This window comes from Ranitomeya variabilis, chromosome 5 (genome assembly GCF_051348905.1).
Source record: "Ranitomeya variabilis isolate aRanVar5 chromosome 5, aRanVar5.hap1, whole genome shotgun sequence".
NCBI classification, from domain to species: domain Eukaryota; kingdom Metazoa; phylum Chordata; class Amphibia; order Anura; family Dendrobatidae; genus Ranitomeya; species Ranitomeya variabilis.
In genome coordinates this window covers 422,474,999-422,491,172 of record NC_135236.1, presented here as the reverse complement: position 1 = coordinate 422,491,172, position 16,174 = coordinate 422,474,999, and the positions used below count along the sequence as shown (strand labels likewise).

Here is a 16,174-nt window from a genome sequence, read left to right as displayed (position 1 = left end):
CATCAAATAATAATGTTCAGTTATGCACTCAATACTTGGTCGGGAATCCTTTGGCAGAAATGACTGCTTCAATGCGGCGTGGCATGGAGGCAATCAGCCTGTGACACTGCTGAGATGTTATGGAGGCCCAGGATGCTTCAATAGCGGCCTTAAGCTCATCCAGAGTGTTGGGTCTTGCGTCTCTCAACTTTCTCTTCACAATATCCCACAGATTCTCTATGGGGTTCAGGTCAGGAGAGTTGGCAGGCCAATTGAGCACAGTAATACCATGGTCAGTAAACCATTTACCAGTGGTTTTGGCACTGTGAGCAGGTGCCAGGTCGTGCTGAAAAATGAAATCTTCATCTCCATAAAGCATTTCAGCCGATGGAAGCATGAAGTGCTCCAAAATCTCCTGATAGCTAGCTGCATTGACCCTGCCCTTGATGAAACACAGTGAACCAACACCAGCAGCTGACATGGCACCCCACACCATCACTGACTGTGGGTACTTGACACTGGACTTCAGGCATTTTGGCATTTCCTTCTCCCCAGTCTTCCTCCAGACTCTGGCACCTTGATTTCCAAATGACATGCAAAATTTGCTTTCATCAGAAAAAAGTACTTGGGACCACTTAGCAACAGTCCAGTGCTGCTTCTCTGTAGCCCAGGTCAGGCGCTTCTGCCGCTGTTTATGGTTCAAAAGTGGCTTTACCTGGGGAATGCGGCACCTGTAGCCCATTTCCTGCACACGCCTGTGCACGGTGGCTCTGGATGTTTCCACACCAGACTCAGTCCACTGCTTCCTCAGGTTCCCCAAGGTCTGGAATCAGTCCTTCTCCACAATCTTACTCAGGGTCCGGTCACCTCTTCTCGTTGTACAGCGTTTTCTGCCACATTGTTTCCTTCCAACAGACTTACCATTGAGGTGCCTTGATACAGCACTCTGGGAACAGCCTAGTTGTTGAGAAATTTCTTTCTGGGTCTTACCCTCTTGCTTGAGGGTGTCAATGATGGCCTTCTTGACATGTGTCAGGTCACTAGTCTTACCCATGATGGCGGTTTTGAGTAATGAACCAGGCAGGGAGTTTTTAAAAGCCTCAGGTATCTTTTGCATGTGTTTAGAGTTAATTAGTTGATTCAGAAGATTAGGGTAATAGGTCGTTTAGAGAACCTTTTCTTGATATGCTAATTTATTGAGACAGGTTTTTTGGGTTATCAGGAGTTGTAGGCCAAAATCATCAGTATTAAAACAATAAAAGACCTGACAAATTTCAGTTGGTGGATAATGAATCTATAATATATGAAAGTTTAATTGTAATCATTACATTATGGTAAATAATGAAATTTAACACTATATGCTAATTTTTTGAGAAGGACCTGTAGACATCGATAGAAAGCTGGAGCACTGGACAGAAGCCAGACAGGCTCCTCGGGAAGAGTTCTCAGTAAGGCTGGAGTCACACTACTGTAGAATACGGCCGAGTGCTATGCGAGAAAACATCGCATAGCACTCAGCCCAGTGTTACTCTATGAGGCAGCTCACATCACTGTTCATTTTCTCAGCCGTATTCAGCGTGGGTGTAAAATTGCAGAATGCTGCAAATGGCACCGAGACTCGCCAATGCAAGCCTATGGGTGCAAGCAAAAAAAATAAATAAATTTTGCACAGCACTCAGACCATGTGACTGCTGTCCAATTTTTACGCACCGGTGTCCTTTGAAAAGTCCGCAATTCATGTGCCGCGTACAGTAAAATCACACTGACAGGTTAGAATAGGATAAAATAGATATTTACACATAGAATATATAGATGTCAGTGACACAGATATAGATATATATATATATATATAGATAGAGATATATATATATATATATAGATAGAGATATATATATATATAGATAGAGATATATATATATATATATATATATATATATATATATATATATATATATATATATATATATATATATATATATATATATATATATATATATATATACACTAGCTGAAGTGCCCGGCATTGCCTGGGCATAGTAAATATCTGTGGTTAGTTATAGCACCTCACTTCTCTTATTTTCCCATCACGCCTCTCATTTTCCCCCTCACATCTTTCATTTTCTCCCTCACACCTCATTTCCCCCCCCCCACTCCTCTCATTCCCCCCTAACACTTGTCATTTCGACCTCACATCTGCCATTTTCCGATCAATCCACTATTTTCCCTCACTCCTCATTTTGCACTCACCTTTTCATTTTCACCTCACACCTCATTTTCCCCTCAGTATATACATGTTTGTCATCTCCCTTATATATAGTATACACCTGTATGTCATCTCCTGTATATAGTATATACCTGTATGTCATCTCTTCTGTAAATATTATATACATGTATGTCATCTCCTCCTATATATAGTATATACCTGTATGTCATCTCCTGTATATAGTATATACCTGCTGTATGTCATCTCCTCCTCTATATACCTATGTGTCATCTCCTCTTTTATATAGTATATACCTGTATGTCATCTCCTCCTGTATATAGTATATACGTGTGTCTTCTCCTCCTGTATATAGTATATATCTGTGTGTCATCTCCTCCTGTATTAGACAGGGTTCACACGTCATTTGGTCAGTATTTTTACCTCAGTATTTGTAAGCTAAATTGGCAGCCTGATAAATCCCCAGCCAACAGCAAGCCCTCCCCCCCCTGGCAGTATATATTAGCGCTCACATACACATAATAGACAGGTCATGTGACTGACAGCTGCCGTATTTCCTATATGGTACAGTTGTTGCTCTTGTAGTTTGTCCGCTTATTAATCAGATTTTTATTTTTGAAGGATAATACCAGACTTGTGTGTGTTTTAGGGCGAGTTTCATGTGTCAAGTTGTGTGTGTTGAGTGTGGCGACATGCATGTAGCGACTTTTGTGAGATGAGTTTTGTGTGGCGACATGCGTGTAGCAACTTTTTGTGTGTCGAGTTGCATGTGACAGGTTAGTGTAGCAAGTTGTGTGCAGCAAGTTTTGCGCATGGCGAGTTTTGTGCGTGGTGAGTTTTATGTTTGGTGCGTTTTGAGTATGTGCAAGTTTTGTGTGAGGCAACTTTTGCATGTGTTGCAACTTTTGTGCATGTGGCAATTTTTCCGCGTGTGCAAGTTTTGCGTGTGGCGAGTTTTCCATGAGGTGAGTTTTGCACGTGTGGCGAGTTTTGCGTGAGCCTAGTTTTCCATGAGGTGAGTTTTGCGCATGGCGAGTTTTGAGCGGCGACTTTTGGGTTTCGACTTTTATGTGGCGAGGTTGGTGTATGTGTGGTGAAATGTGTGCTGAGGGTGATATATGTGTTCAAGCACATGGTATTGTGGCGCATTTTGTGTGTGTGTTCATATCCCCGTGTGTGGTGAGTATCCCATGTCGGGGCCCCACCTTAGCAACTGTACGGTATATACTCTTTGGCGCCATCGCTCTCATTCTTTAAGTCCCCCTTGTTCACATCTGGCAGCTGTCAATTTGCCTCCAACACTTTTCTTTCACTTTTTCCCCATTATGTAGATAGGGGCAAAATTGTTTGGTGAATTGGAACGCGCGGAGCTAAAATTTCGCCTCACAACATAGCCTATGACGCTCTCGGGGTCCAGACGTGTGACTGTGCAAAATTTTGTGGCTGTAGCTGCGACGGTGCAGATGCCAATCCCGGACATACACACACACACACACACACATTCAGCTTTATATATTAGATATATACACACACACACACACACACATCTACATACACACCTTAGATAGATAGAAGAAAAGCCGTGTACTGTATAAATCACAGTGGGAGCCGACAGGAAGGATTAGATGGATTACATACTGTACATACACATAGAATAGGTAGATATACAGATGTCAGTGACAAATACAAATAAGATTAATTTTCTGAAAAAAAAAATAGCGTGGGCTCCCGCGGAATTTCCTTAACCAGCCAATTTTTGTCCCCCAGCCAACGGCTATTAATATCAAATCAAACTGCATACTTAGCCTTTACTGGCTATTAAAATGGGGGACCCTAAAAATAATTAAAAAAAAGACATAGGGTCCCCCTATAATTAATAACCAGCAAAGGGTATGCAGACAGCTGTGGGCTGATATTTATAGCCTAGGAAGGGGCCATGGATACTGGCCTCCCCCCAGGCTAAAACATCAGCTCTCAGCCACCCCAGAAAAGGCGCATGTCTAAGATATATCAATTCTGGCACTTAGCCTCGCTTTTCCCACTTGCCCTGTTGCGGTGGCAAGTGGGGCGATAGTTGGGGGGTTAATGTCACCTTTGTATGTATTGTCAGGTGAAATCAAGCTCCGAAGTTAGTAATGAAGAGGTGTCAATAAGACGCCCCCATTACAAACCCCATAGTCATATTGTAGAAAAACACAGACACCCAAAATAATGTCCTTTAATTAAAAGAATGACATGGACTCCCTTAATAAATCTTAATTAAACCATACTTATGACCTTGCCCATTCCACCGACACCATTGTCGCCTGCAAAAGTTTAAAAAAACAATATTCCTCACCTTTCTGCAGAGATTATTTGTCCCACGACGGGTCTAGCCCTCCTACATCTAAATGGCAGGTTGCATGATACAACCATACAGCCTGCCATTCAGCTGCTCAGTGTCTCCCTGTGAACTCCTATTCCCTGTCTGACGGCACCGCAAGCGTGAGAAAGTTCTGCTTGCGGTGCCGTCAGACAGGTCCTGGGAGTTCACAGCCAATGAACTCACTTCACTATGTGACGTCACTACGAGTCTATTCTAACCTGTCACTCTGTGATTTTACTGTACTCGGCACATGAATTGCCGGCTTTTATTATAGTAGTGAAAAGGAGCTATTTAATCAGCCCAGAAGGCGACGTTTCGGTCCTAACAGGAACCTTTCTCAAGCAGTGAACATGTGAAAGTGCCAGGTATATAAAGAGTATACATAATAATAATCATTTGCATTAATCATCATTGTAAGAGCATGCATTTCCATTATAATTGACATGCATAAAGTGCAGACAGTGATACAGTGCAGACAGTGATACAGGAATTATTAATCACAAAGTGCAGTTCATAAATATAGATAGAAAAGGCATTGAAAAATATGCATTTAGACATCAATTAGTTATGATAAAACAGGTGTACAACCTTGTTAATCACATCCATGACTTGTCCCACTCTCTTAGGTAAAAAAGATCCAAGTAAACAGCATGTTACAAAGGAATGAAACCTGTGATGAATAATTCCTGTATCACTGTCTGCACTTGCAGTGCAAGCGGCGGCCTCCGTTCCTAAGGATGCAATGAGCGAAGGACCTTCGATGACGTCCCGGTCACGCGACGTCATCGAAGGTCCTTCGCTCATTGCATCCTTAGGAACGGAGGCCGCTGCTTGCACCGCTGAGAGCTGCGGGCTGTCGGAGGGTGAGTATATCCCATATTTTTTATTTTTATTCTTTTTTTTTACATGAATATGGATCCCAGGGCCTGAAGGAGTCTCCTCTCCTCCAGATCCTGGGAACCATACAGGACCGCTCCCTGCACACGCCGTACCCGGCGTATAAGACGACCCCCGACTTTCAGATGATTTTCAAGGGTTAAAAAGTCATCTTATACTACGGAAAATACGGTGTGTGTGTGTATATATATATGTATATATATATATATATATATATATATATATATATATATATATATATATATATATATATATATATACACATGCATACACACTGTACATACATATATGCACATATACAGTACAATTCATATACACACACACACTGCTCAAAAAATTCAAGGGAACACTTAAACAACAGAATATAACTCCAAGTAAATCAAACTTCTGTGAAATCAAACTGTCCACTTAGGAAGCAACACTGTTTGACAATCAATTTCACATGCTGTTGTGCAAATGGAATAGACAACAGATGGAAATTATTGGCAATTATCAAGACACACTCAATAAAGGAGTGGTTCTGCAGGTGGGGAACGCAGACCACATCTCAGTACCAATGCTTTCTGTCTGATGTTTTGGTCACATTTGAATGTTGGTTGTGCTTTCACACTCGTGGTAGCATGATGCGGACTCTACAACCCACACAAGTGGCTCAGGTAGTGCAGCTCATCCAGGATGGCACATCAATGTGAGCTGTGGCAAGAAGGTTTGCGGTGTCGTCAGGGTAGTGTCCAGAGGCTGGAGGTGATACCAGGAGACAGGCCAGTACACCAGGAGATGTGAAGGGGGACGTAGGAGGGCAACAACCCAGCAGCAGGACCGCTACCTCAGCCTTTGTGCAAGGAGGAACAGGAGGAGCACTGTCACAGCCCTGCAAAATGACCTCTAGCAGGCCACAAATGTGCATGTGTCTGCACAAACGGTTAGAAACAGACTCCATCAGTATGGTCTGAGTGCCCGACGTCCACAGATGGGGGTTGTGCTCACAGCCCAACACCGTGCAGGATGCTTGGTATTTGCCACAGAACACCAGGATTAGAAAATTCGCCACTGGCGCCCTGTGCTCTTCACAAATGAAAGCAGGTTCACACTGAGCACATGTGACAGAAACTGGAGTTACCATGGAGCGCGATCTGCTGCCTGCAACATCCTTCAGCATGACCGGTTTTGGCAGTGGGTCAGTAAGGCTACTTTCACACTAGCGTCGTGCACTGCACGTCGCAATGCGTCGTTGTGGATAAAAAACGCATCCTGCAAAGTTGCCCGCAGGATGCGTTTTTTCTCCATAGACTTTTCTTAGCAACGCAGAGCCACACGACGCAACCGTCGTGCGAAGGTTGCGCCGTGTTTTGGCGCACCGCCGCCACAAAAAAAGTTACATGTAACGCTTTTTTGTGCGTCGAGACCGCCATTTTCGACCGTGCATGCGAGGCCAAAACTCCGCCCCCTCCTACCCGGACCTTGCAATGGGGCAGCGGAAGCGTCTTAAGACTGCTTCCGCTGCCCACGTCGGGCATTTTTTGCACAGTATGCCGGTTGGTACGTCGGGCCGACGCAGCGCGACGGCCCGGTACCGACGCTAGTGTGAAAGCAGCCTAATGGTGTGGGGTGGCATTTCTTTGGAGGGCCGCACAGCCCTCCATGTGCACGCCAGAGGTAGCCTGACTGCCATTAGGTACAGAGATGAGATCCTAAGACCCCTTGTGCGATCATATGCTGGTGCGGTTGGCCCTGGGGTCCTCCTAATGCAGGACAATGCCAGACCTCATGTGGCTGGAGTGTGTCAGCAGTTCCTGCAAGATGAAGGCATTGAAGCTATGGACTGGCCCGCCCTTTCCCCAGACCTGAATCCGATTGAACACATCTGGGACATCATGTCTCGCACGATCCACCAATGTTACGTTGCACCACAGACTGTCCAGGAGTTGGCGGATGCTTTAGTCCAGGTCTGGGAAGAGACCCCACAGGAGACCATCCGCCGCCTCATAATAAGCATGCCCAGGCGTTGTAGGGAGCTCATACAGGCACGTCGAGGCCACACACACACACTACTGAGCATCATTTCCTTGTCTTGAGGCATTTCCACTGAAGTTGGATCAGCCTGTAACTTCATTTTCCACTTTGGTTTTGAACATCATTCCAACTCCAGACCTCCGTGGGATACTAGATGTGATTTACGTTGATAATTTTTAGGTTTTATTGTTCCCGGGTAACCAGGGTAAACATCGGGTAACTAAGCGCAGGGCCGCGCTTAGTAACCCGATGTTTACCCTGGTTACCAGCGTAAACGTAAAAAAAACAAACAGTACATACTCACATTCCGGTGTCTGTCCTCCGGCGTCTCAGCTTCTCTGCACTGTGAGCGCTTGCCAGCCAGAAAGCGAGCACAGCGGTGACGCGACCGCTGTGCTTTCCGGCTATGGGGCTTACACAGTGGAGAGAAGCAGAACGCCGGGGGACAGACACCAGAATGTAAGTATGTACTGTTTGTTTTTTTTACGTTTACGCTGGTAACCAGGGTAAACATCGGGTTACTAAGCGCGGCCCTGCGCTTAGTAACCCGATGTTTACCCTGGTTACCCGGGGACTTCGGCATCGCTCCAGCGCCGTGATTGCACAGTGTGACCGCAGTCTACGACGCTGGAGCGATAATCATACGACGCTGCGACGTCACGAATCGTGCCGTCGTAGCGATCAAAATTGCACTGTGTGACAGTACCCTAAGTCATATTGCATGACTCGTTAAAGGGTTGATTGTGACTTGTAGGATCGCTACTTCCAACAGGTGGCGCCATAGAGTTTAAGTCCTCTTTTTCTATGAAGAGGCAATTTGCATATCTAGGGGTTTATCATTTTCACCAGTTGAGAGGTTTAATTATTTTACTGCGGTCAAGGATCTTGAATTATTTGCTCGTAAATTGATTTTTAGGAACCACTGACGCTGAATTGTAGGTTCTCAGTGATTTAAAGGAACTGGCTGGAAAACATGAAGAGCTCAATATTTCTACAACCCCTACCCCTCTTCAGTCTGTACATCTGTATCGGCATTCACAAGCTTTTCCTCCCTTGTCCGCCTGTCCTCAAGTTGAATTATTTGTTAAGTTGGAGTTGGATAAGGATGAGCTCGCCCATCTTACAAGCAGGATCGCTCATGATAACCTAACACGCCTGCAATGATGGGCCATTCAAGAATTAAATATTCTGAAAGACATGGTCATCAAACAGGCGGACAAGGAGGGCAACCTTGTACTTAGGCCAGCACAGATGTACGAAACTGAGGCATTTAGACAATTGGGTGTCCCTCAATGCTATAAACGACTACCTAATAATCCACTACAGACCTTTAAGATGGAATTCCTTGATATATTGGATGAAGGGGTTGAAAAATCAGTTATTTCCAATAAAATGAGGGAAGCTCTTGTTCCTAAACACCCACTTTCTATCTTTTACCTAAAGTTCACAAGGACCCCCTTACCCCACCTGGTAGGTCCATCGTCTAAGATATTGGGGGTCTTTGTGAACCCATCTGTAGGTTTATTGACTTTTACCTACAAAAATATATAGAAACTTATTTATCAGAGACACCACTGATGGTCTGAGATTAGATGGTATAAAATTGGAGGACAATATGTGGATGGTCACCTGTGATGTAGATTCAGAATTGACTGACTTCATCTTGTCCCCTTGACAAAAAAGTTATGTGTAAGCGCGAAATGTGTTTGCGGACCGCTATTTCCTACAGCTCCGGGGCAGAGATATGGGGAGGGGGTGACTGTGTTGCCCCTCGTATGCTAATCTGTTCCTGGGGCTATGGGAGAGAGACGGTTTCCTTAACTCATGTTGTCACAACGCCATAATATCGTGTTCTCGTTATTTTGATGAAGTACTGTACATACTCGAGTATAAGCCGAGATTTTCAGCCCATTTTTGGGGGCTTAAAGTCCCCCTCTCGACTCATACTCGAGTCACACCCAGGGGTCGGCAGGGGAGGGGAGTCTAATAATACTCACCTACTCCCGGCGCGGTCCCTGCAGGTCCCTGGTTCTCCCGGCGCCGCAGCTTCTTCCTGTAGTGAGCTGTCACATGGTACCGCTCATTACAGTAATGAATATGGACCCGACTCAACTCCCATAGGGGTGGAGCCGCATATTAATTACTGTAATGAGCGGTAATGGTGACCGCTCAGTACAGGAAGAAGCTGCGGTGCCGGAGAACCAGGGACCGCGCCAGGAGCAGGTTAGTATGATGGGGAGGGGGAGTGCTGCACGATATTCACCTCTCCTCGTTCTGGGCGCCGCTCCATCTTCAGCGTCTTCTGCTGTGACGCTCAGGTGTCAGAGGGCGCGTTGACGTGGTTAGTGCGCGCCCTCTGCCTGAACGTCAGTGCAGAAGATGCTGAAGACGGAGCGGCGCCCGGAACGAGGAGAGGTGAATATTGAAAGTGCCGGGGGCCTGAGCGACGAGAGGTATGTGATTTTTTTTTTTTAATCGCAGCAACAGCATATGGGGCAAATATCTCTATGGGGCATCTTATGGGGCCATAATCAACGTTCGTGCAGCACTGCATGGGGCAAGAATCTTTATGGAGCATCTTATGGGGCCATAATTAATGTTTGTACAGCACTATATGGGGCAAATGTGTCTGTATGGAGCATCTTATGGGGCCGTAATCAATGTTTGTGCAGCACTATATGGGGCAAGTGTCTGTATGGAGCATCTTATGGAGCCATAATCAACGTTTGTACAGCATTATATTGGGCAAATGTGTCTATGGAGCATCTTATGGGGCCATTATTAACCTTTATGCAGGACTATATGAGGCATATTTTAATATGGAGCATCCTATGGGGCCCATCATAAACTTTATGGAGCATTATGTGGGGCGTATTTTGTATGGGGCATCTTATAGGGCCCGTCATGAACTCTATGGAGCATTATATGGGGCTCCTGATTCAATATGGATATTCAAAAACACAACCTATTGATGTCTCAATTAATTTTACTTTTATTGGTATCTATTTTTACTTTTGAAATTTACCAGTAGCTGCTGCATTTCCCACCCTAGGCTTATACTCGAGTCATTAAGTTTTCCCAGTTTTTTGTGGCAAAATTAGGGGTCTCGGCCTATACTCGGGTCGGCTTATACTCTAGTATATACGGTACTTTTCATCTGGCAGGGCTCCACATAGCAGCTGGATGATTTTCTTAGGCCGGTTTCACACTAGCACCTATTTATTCATTCATGTTACCAGGTCACTATCTGATTAACCTATCATCCCTGCTTTTGGGTAAAGCGTTTTTATGATACAGGTGCTATACCGCAAATGAACACACTATTAGGTGCATTATCATTTTCTGTAATGTGCTAAGTAGTCATTGGTTGTCATTATTGACTGCTCCCATTTAATAGCTTTTGGATCTTATATACTACAGTCTTAGGGTATGTGCACACGTTGATGATTTGGCTGCGGATCCGCAGCGGACTTGGCCCTGCGGAACCGAAGCAGTTTTCCATGCGGTGTACAGTACCATGTAAACCTATGGAAAACCAAATCCGCTGTGCACATGCTGCAGAAAATTTCATGTGGAAACGTAGCGGTTTATTTTCCGCAGCATGTCAATTCTTTGTGCGGATTCCGCAGCATTTTACACCTATTCCTTTATATGAATCCGCAAGTGTAAAAACGCAGGCGAAATCCGCACAAAATCTGCAGAAAACCCGCAGGTAGAACGCAGGTCATTTTACCTGCGGATTCTGCAGAATCCATGCGGAAAAATCCGCAATGGAATCCGCAACGTGTGCACATATCCTTAGTAAGTGTGCACCTCAGGAGGGGTGCACATGCAACTTTACAATTTGCTTATTATTCGTAGCGCGGTACCTTACATTTCTTATTCATTTTCAGTAGTGTTATCTGTTTGGGGTTAGGAGACCGTCATGAGGTTAATTTCCCTGCAGTGGATGTTCTTCCTGCAGACATATTTCATGGACCATGGAATTTTGCAACTTGCTAGGCACATGTGGTCTAGAGGCGGTTATATATTATACCACCTGCCCTTCTGGCCTAATTTATACAAGCATGACTATTAGAACCCTTAGGGGACGTGTCCAAGACCATGAGAGAAACATTAGAAAAGTAGCCATCCTTATACATTACTTCTAAACACTCTTTTTCGGTGATTACTTTGTATCTCCGTTCATACTGCACCCACACACACACAAATAATACACGATTTGAAAGGTAAACTTGCCCCTTCAGCAAGAGAATAGCCAAACAAACCACACATCCACGATGTGATCACAAAATACAGTTTAAACAATGATTTTCATAAACCTGCAGTAAGGAAAAATGACCTGCAAGTGGCACCACACTACCCCAAAGCTGCTTACAGACATCACAAACAAATGCTAACATTTGCCTTGGGGGCTTTCCAGCTTGCCCAACTCCTTGCCCAGCCGATTTCAGGCACATTGGAGGACTGCACACTTAACTGCAGGTGAGTCACATATGTAAACACATTTGTAAACATGCACTGCTTTTGTCTGTGATTACTTCGCCCCACACACACAAATAATACACCATTTGAAAGGTAAACTTGCCCCCTTCAGCAAGAAAAGACAAACCACACATTCATGATTTGATCAACAAATACAGTTTAAAACATTCATTTTCAGAAACCTGCAGAAAAAAACAATAACCTGCAGGTGGCACCACAACCTCAAGTTGTTCTGTTTATACTCCACTGACACACACAAATGATACACCATTTCAAAGGTCAAATTACCTGCAGGTGGCATTTGCCTTGGGGTCTTTCCAGCTTGCCCAGCTTATTTCAGGCAAATTCGAGGATTGCACACTTCACTGCATGTGAGTCACATATGCAAACACATTTGTAAACATGCACTGCTCTTTCAGTGATTACTTTGCCCCCCACACACACACAAATAGTGAGTCATATATGCAAACACATTTGTAAACATGCACTGCTTTTTCGGTCATTACTTCGCCACACACACACAAATAATACACCATTTGAAAGGTAAATTTGCCCCCTTCAGCAAGAAAAGACACAAACAAACCAGACATTCACGATTTGATCAATAAACACAGTTTAAACATTCATTTTCAGAAAACTGCAGAAAAAAAACAACCTGCAGGTGGCACCACAACCTCAAGACATTTTCTTAGCCTCTACTTATCAAACCAATTTATTGTATTACCAATCTACATATATAAATACCTCTCTGTGTTCATCATCTCATTAAATACATTAACATTTGACCAGCTTGATTTTCCTGAAATTGCCTGCGCCCCAACAACCAAGGTGGGAAAATTTTGCACGGGACAACTAGTTTGTCATAATTTTGAAAAGTTAAAAACAATTGCAAGAGATTTTTACGATCATCATAACTGTAATCCAAAAAGTTTTCTTGTATGTGGTACTGATCATATCTATCTGGGTATCAGACGGGATATTAAGTGTAAATTTCTCCAAAAAGAGTAACTATCCAACGTGTCTCCTAATACAGTCGCACCACAAAGCCTTAATGAAGCGGTCATGTTCAAGTCTCTTCTTTAATTTTGCAAGATTTTAATAACGATTGGGTCGTTAGTTTTACATCACCATACTTATTTTGGTCTGTTTGTATTATTATTTTAGGCTTATTTGATTGTACTGTTCCTCAGTATAAATATAAGAGTGTTACAATCTTGAAATGGACATGGAGTGCTTTCACGGCAATGAACTAATCTAGCATCTTTCCATCACTCCTTGATGGTTTCATTATGTCTTAATTTTTCACTAAATCTTGTTTTTTTATTTTTATTCACTATTTTTTAATTTTTATTCTGTATTTATTCTTTGAACAACTCTTGCTTTGTTGTATTTCACTTTAATTTTTTTTAAATTATTAATATGCCTTTTTAATGGTTATATTCAATATTAACTCTGATCTTTACACGGTTACATTCACTGAAGCCTATTGGCTTAGTATATCTTATTTTTGTCTCACTAAGTTCAGCCATTCATTTTTGCTTCTATCCACTCATTCACATTTAATCAACACAAATGCGCTCCATGCCAGTACTGCCCAGCCCTCTGTGGTGGTGGCTTGTTGCCATGGTGATGTGCCATTGTGGTGGGCGGAGCATCATGTGAGGCTGCGTGCTAATTTCCTGCACTCCCATCAAAAGCTGACATGTCTTAGCATGCAATGCCTGACCCTCCTTGGGGGTGTGGCTTGCCCATTAATGCGGTGATGTTTGTGGACCATACCCCTCTTTCCATCATGCTCTTTGTGCAGTCACGGGGTGGGGTCGGGCTTTACATGTCTTATAAGCCTTGCCGGATTGCATTTACTACCTATACAAAGGGCCCAAGACTTATCAAGCCACGCCTCCTGACAAAGCATAATGTGGTGAAATGCGCGTCGAGGTGCTTATGCGCCTCCTATTCATACCTCTCCCTCACATTCATTATACCGACTCATCATATCTAAAGGTAATGGCAATTATAATCCCTTAATTTATGCATTTTATCTAGTCTATGCATGCAGCCTGTAACATGATGTGACATGGTGTTACTTGATATTCATTCAATTGTTTTCTTGATATAGTGGATTTATCTGTAGGTGTTGATTATAATCACATGCTTTTTGTTCAGCAATGGAGTGTTGCGTGGTCAGCGTGCATAGAGGGCACGGAGGTTGAGTGCATTACTTATTGTTTTCTTTGAAACAATTGTACCTGCTGATTGCAGGTCTTTCTGTAGCTCTCCATAGGTAGCCCTTGGCTCTTGGACAACTCTTCTGATAATTCTTTCCACTGTTCTATCTGAAATCTTATGGGGAGCACCTGGTCATAAACAGGTTATGGCGACATTATGTTCACTGTATTCAAGGAAAGCTTCAGTAGTTTAGAAATTCTTCTGTAACGATTACATTATTACAACCATTCAGTTACATCAGTATGATTTCCAACAATAAGGTTGCGAAGGCCTTGAGACAGCTCACTTGTTTTACCCATCATGAGAGGTTTCTTATGTGGTACTTTGGTAATGCGTCACATTTTTATAGGCCATCAGTTACACCAGCTGATATTATTTCTCACTAAGTGGCAGGATTGCTTTCTAATTACTGACAGATTTCAGCTGATGTAATGACTTTCCAAGGCTTTTTGCACTGCTCTTTCTTCATATGCTTAATACTTTTTCCCTGTGTCATTTCTCATTATTACATATAACAATTTATGGACATCTATGGTTTGATTTCTTTGCCTGTGTGGATTGGATGGGTTGTTACTGACATCTGGTGAGAATTTAATGGCAATACCATCTTTAGAAATATATTTACTTAGAAAACTGGTGACATGTTCAATACTTAATTCACCTGCTGCATGTAATGTTTTGATTATTATTCAATAAACTTATTACTGTGTTACAATATTGGTTGCTCCTGTATGTATTTCATTTCTACTTAGTTTTTAACATTTTTCTACTAGATACATTTTCCTTGGTTTTGTACTTTGATATTTGACACAGTAGCTGATGATTTCATCACAAGTAAATGTAAATACATGGGATTACTGCTACTGTGGAATGACAGACAACTTAGCAACACAACCACTTTGCTATATGCCTCACTATTAAACTGGTCATTCACAGGATAATGATGGCTGACCACACTGGCCATCTGATGTACACACAGCAAATTATTTTGGTAAGGCACCCCGCCCACACACAGATACGTATCTGGAAGTAGTTTACTCCTCACTCCCCATTCAGAACACCAGCATTCATGTTTAGCAGTACAATTTTAAAGGAAACCTCATCATTCACAATGGTATCTGATCTGCTGCAGGAGGTGCTGATCAGACCAATATATGTTTTTGTGGAAAATTAAACCTAGCATTTTATTAAAGGGGGTCCATCACCAGGATTCTTGTTATCTAATCTGATTGCAGCATGATGTCGGGGCAGAGACCATGATACAAGCAATGTGTCACTTACTGGTTATTGTAGTTTTAGTAAAGTCCTATGAACAATGTGCACACAAAGCTGCCTATACAGAGCTCATTAAGAGAACAGTTAGATAAAACTGTGATTCTCTCAAAACTACAGTAAGAAGCCTAGTAAATGATACATCACCGAAGTCAGGGTCTCTGTCCCTACATCATGCTACTCATTTGACAAAGCAAAAACCTGAGACAAAGCCCCTTTATAACTGTGCATGCAGCGATAGCTGTCAATCACTAGCAGGTACGACAACGCACTGGACTCAAGTGCAAACACGAGGGATTTTAATGAATAAAATCCAAGTTACACTGAATATTTTCCAGCAAACCTTTGTCATTCAGCTCCGCTTCTTCTCTATAGATTTGACTGCATGTACCACGTGACAAGTTCCTTTAAAAGCTATAAACACTTAAGATTAGCCATCCCACTCCTGCGCCAAGGTACAGGGTCATAGGACTTAGTGAAGTCCTGGGTAGTGCCAACTGAAACAGACTGTAACTAGAGCCATAATAGGCAAACCTAAATAGGGGATCCTACTGCACCTCCGTACGCCTCCAGGATAAAAAACCAAGCACTGCATTAGATTCTGACCGAGCCAGAAATCCAGGTTGTTTTCTTACTTTACCATGCACTCAGAGTCATTGTAGACGAAGCAAACTACAAGTTAGTTTTAAGCATTATAGAAGAAAAATGAATGC

At 43.1% G+C, this 16,174-nt stretch overlaps 1 protein-coding gene and 1 long non-coding RNA gene across 2 annotated transcripts in view; one reads left to right on the top strand and one right to left on the bottom strand.

The window, feature by feature from the left end:
- FRS2 (fibroblast growth factor receptor substrate 2) overlaps positions 1-16,174 on the bottom strand; it is a 76,127-nt gene that overhangs the window by 25,828 nt on the left and 34,125 nt on the right. The gene's annotated exons all lie outside the window — the stretch shown is intronic.
- Positions 12,881-16,174, top strand: part of LOC143776174 (uncharacterized) — a 28,609-nt gene continuing 25,315 nt past the window's right edge. Inside the window, exon 1 of the long non-coding RNA XR_013215784.1 lies at positions 12,881-13,964. This is a non-coding gene — a long non-coding RNA (uncharacterized LOC143776174). The remainder of the gene's footprint in view (positions 13,965-16,174) is intronic.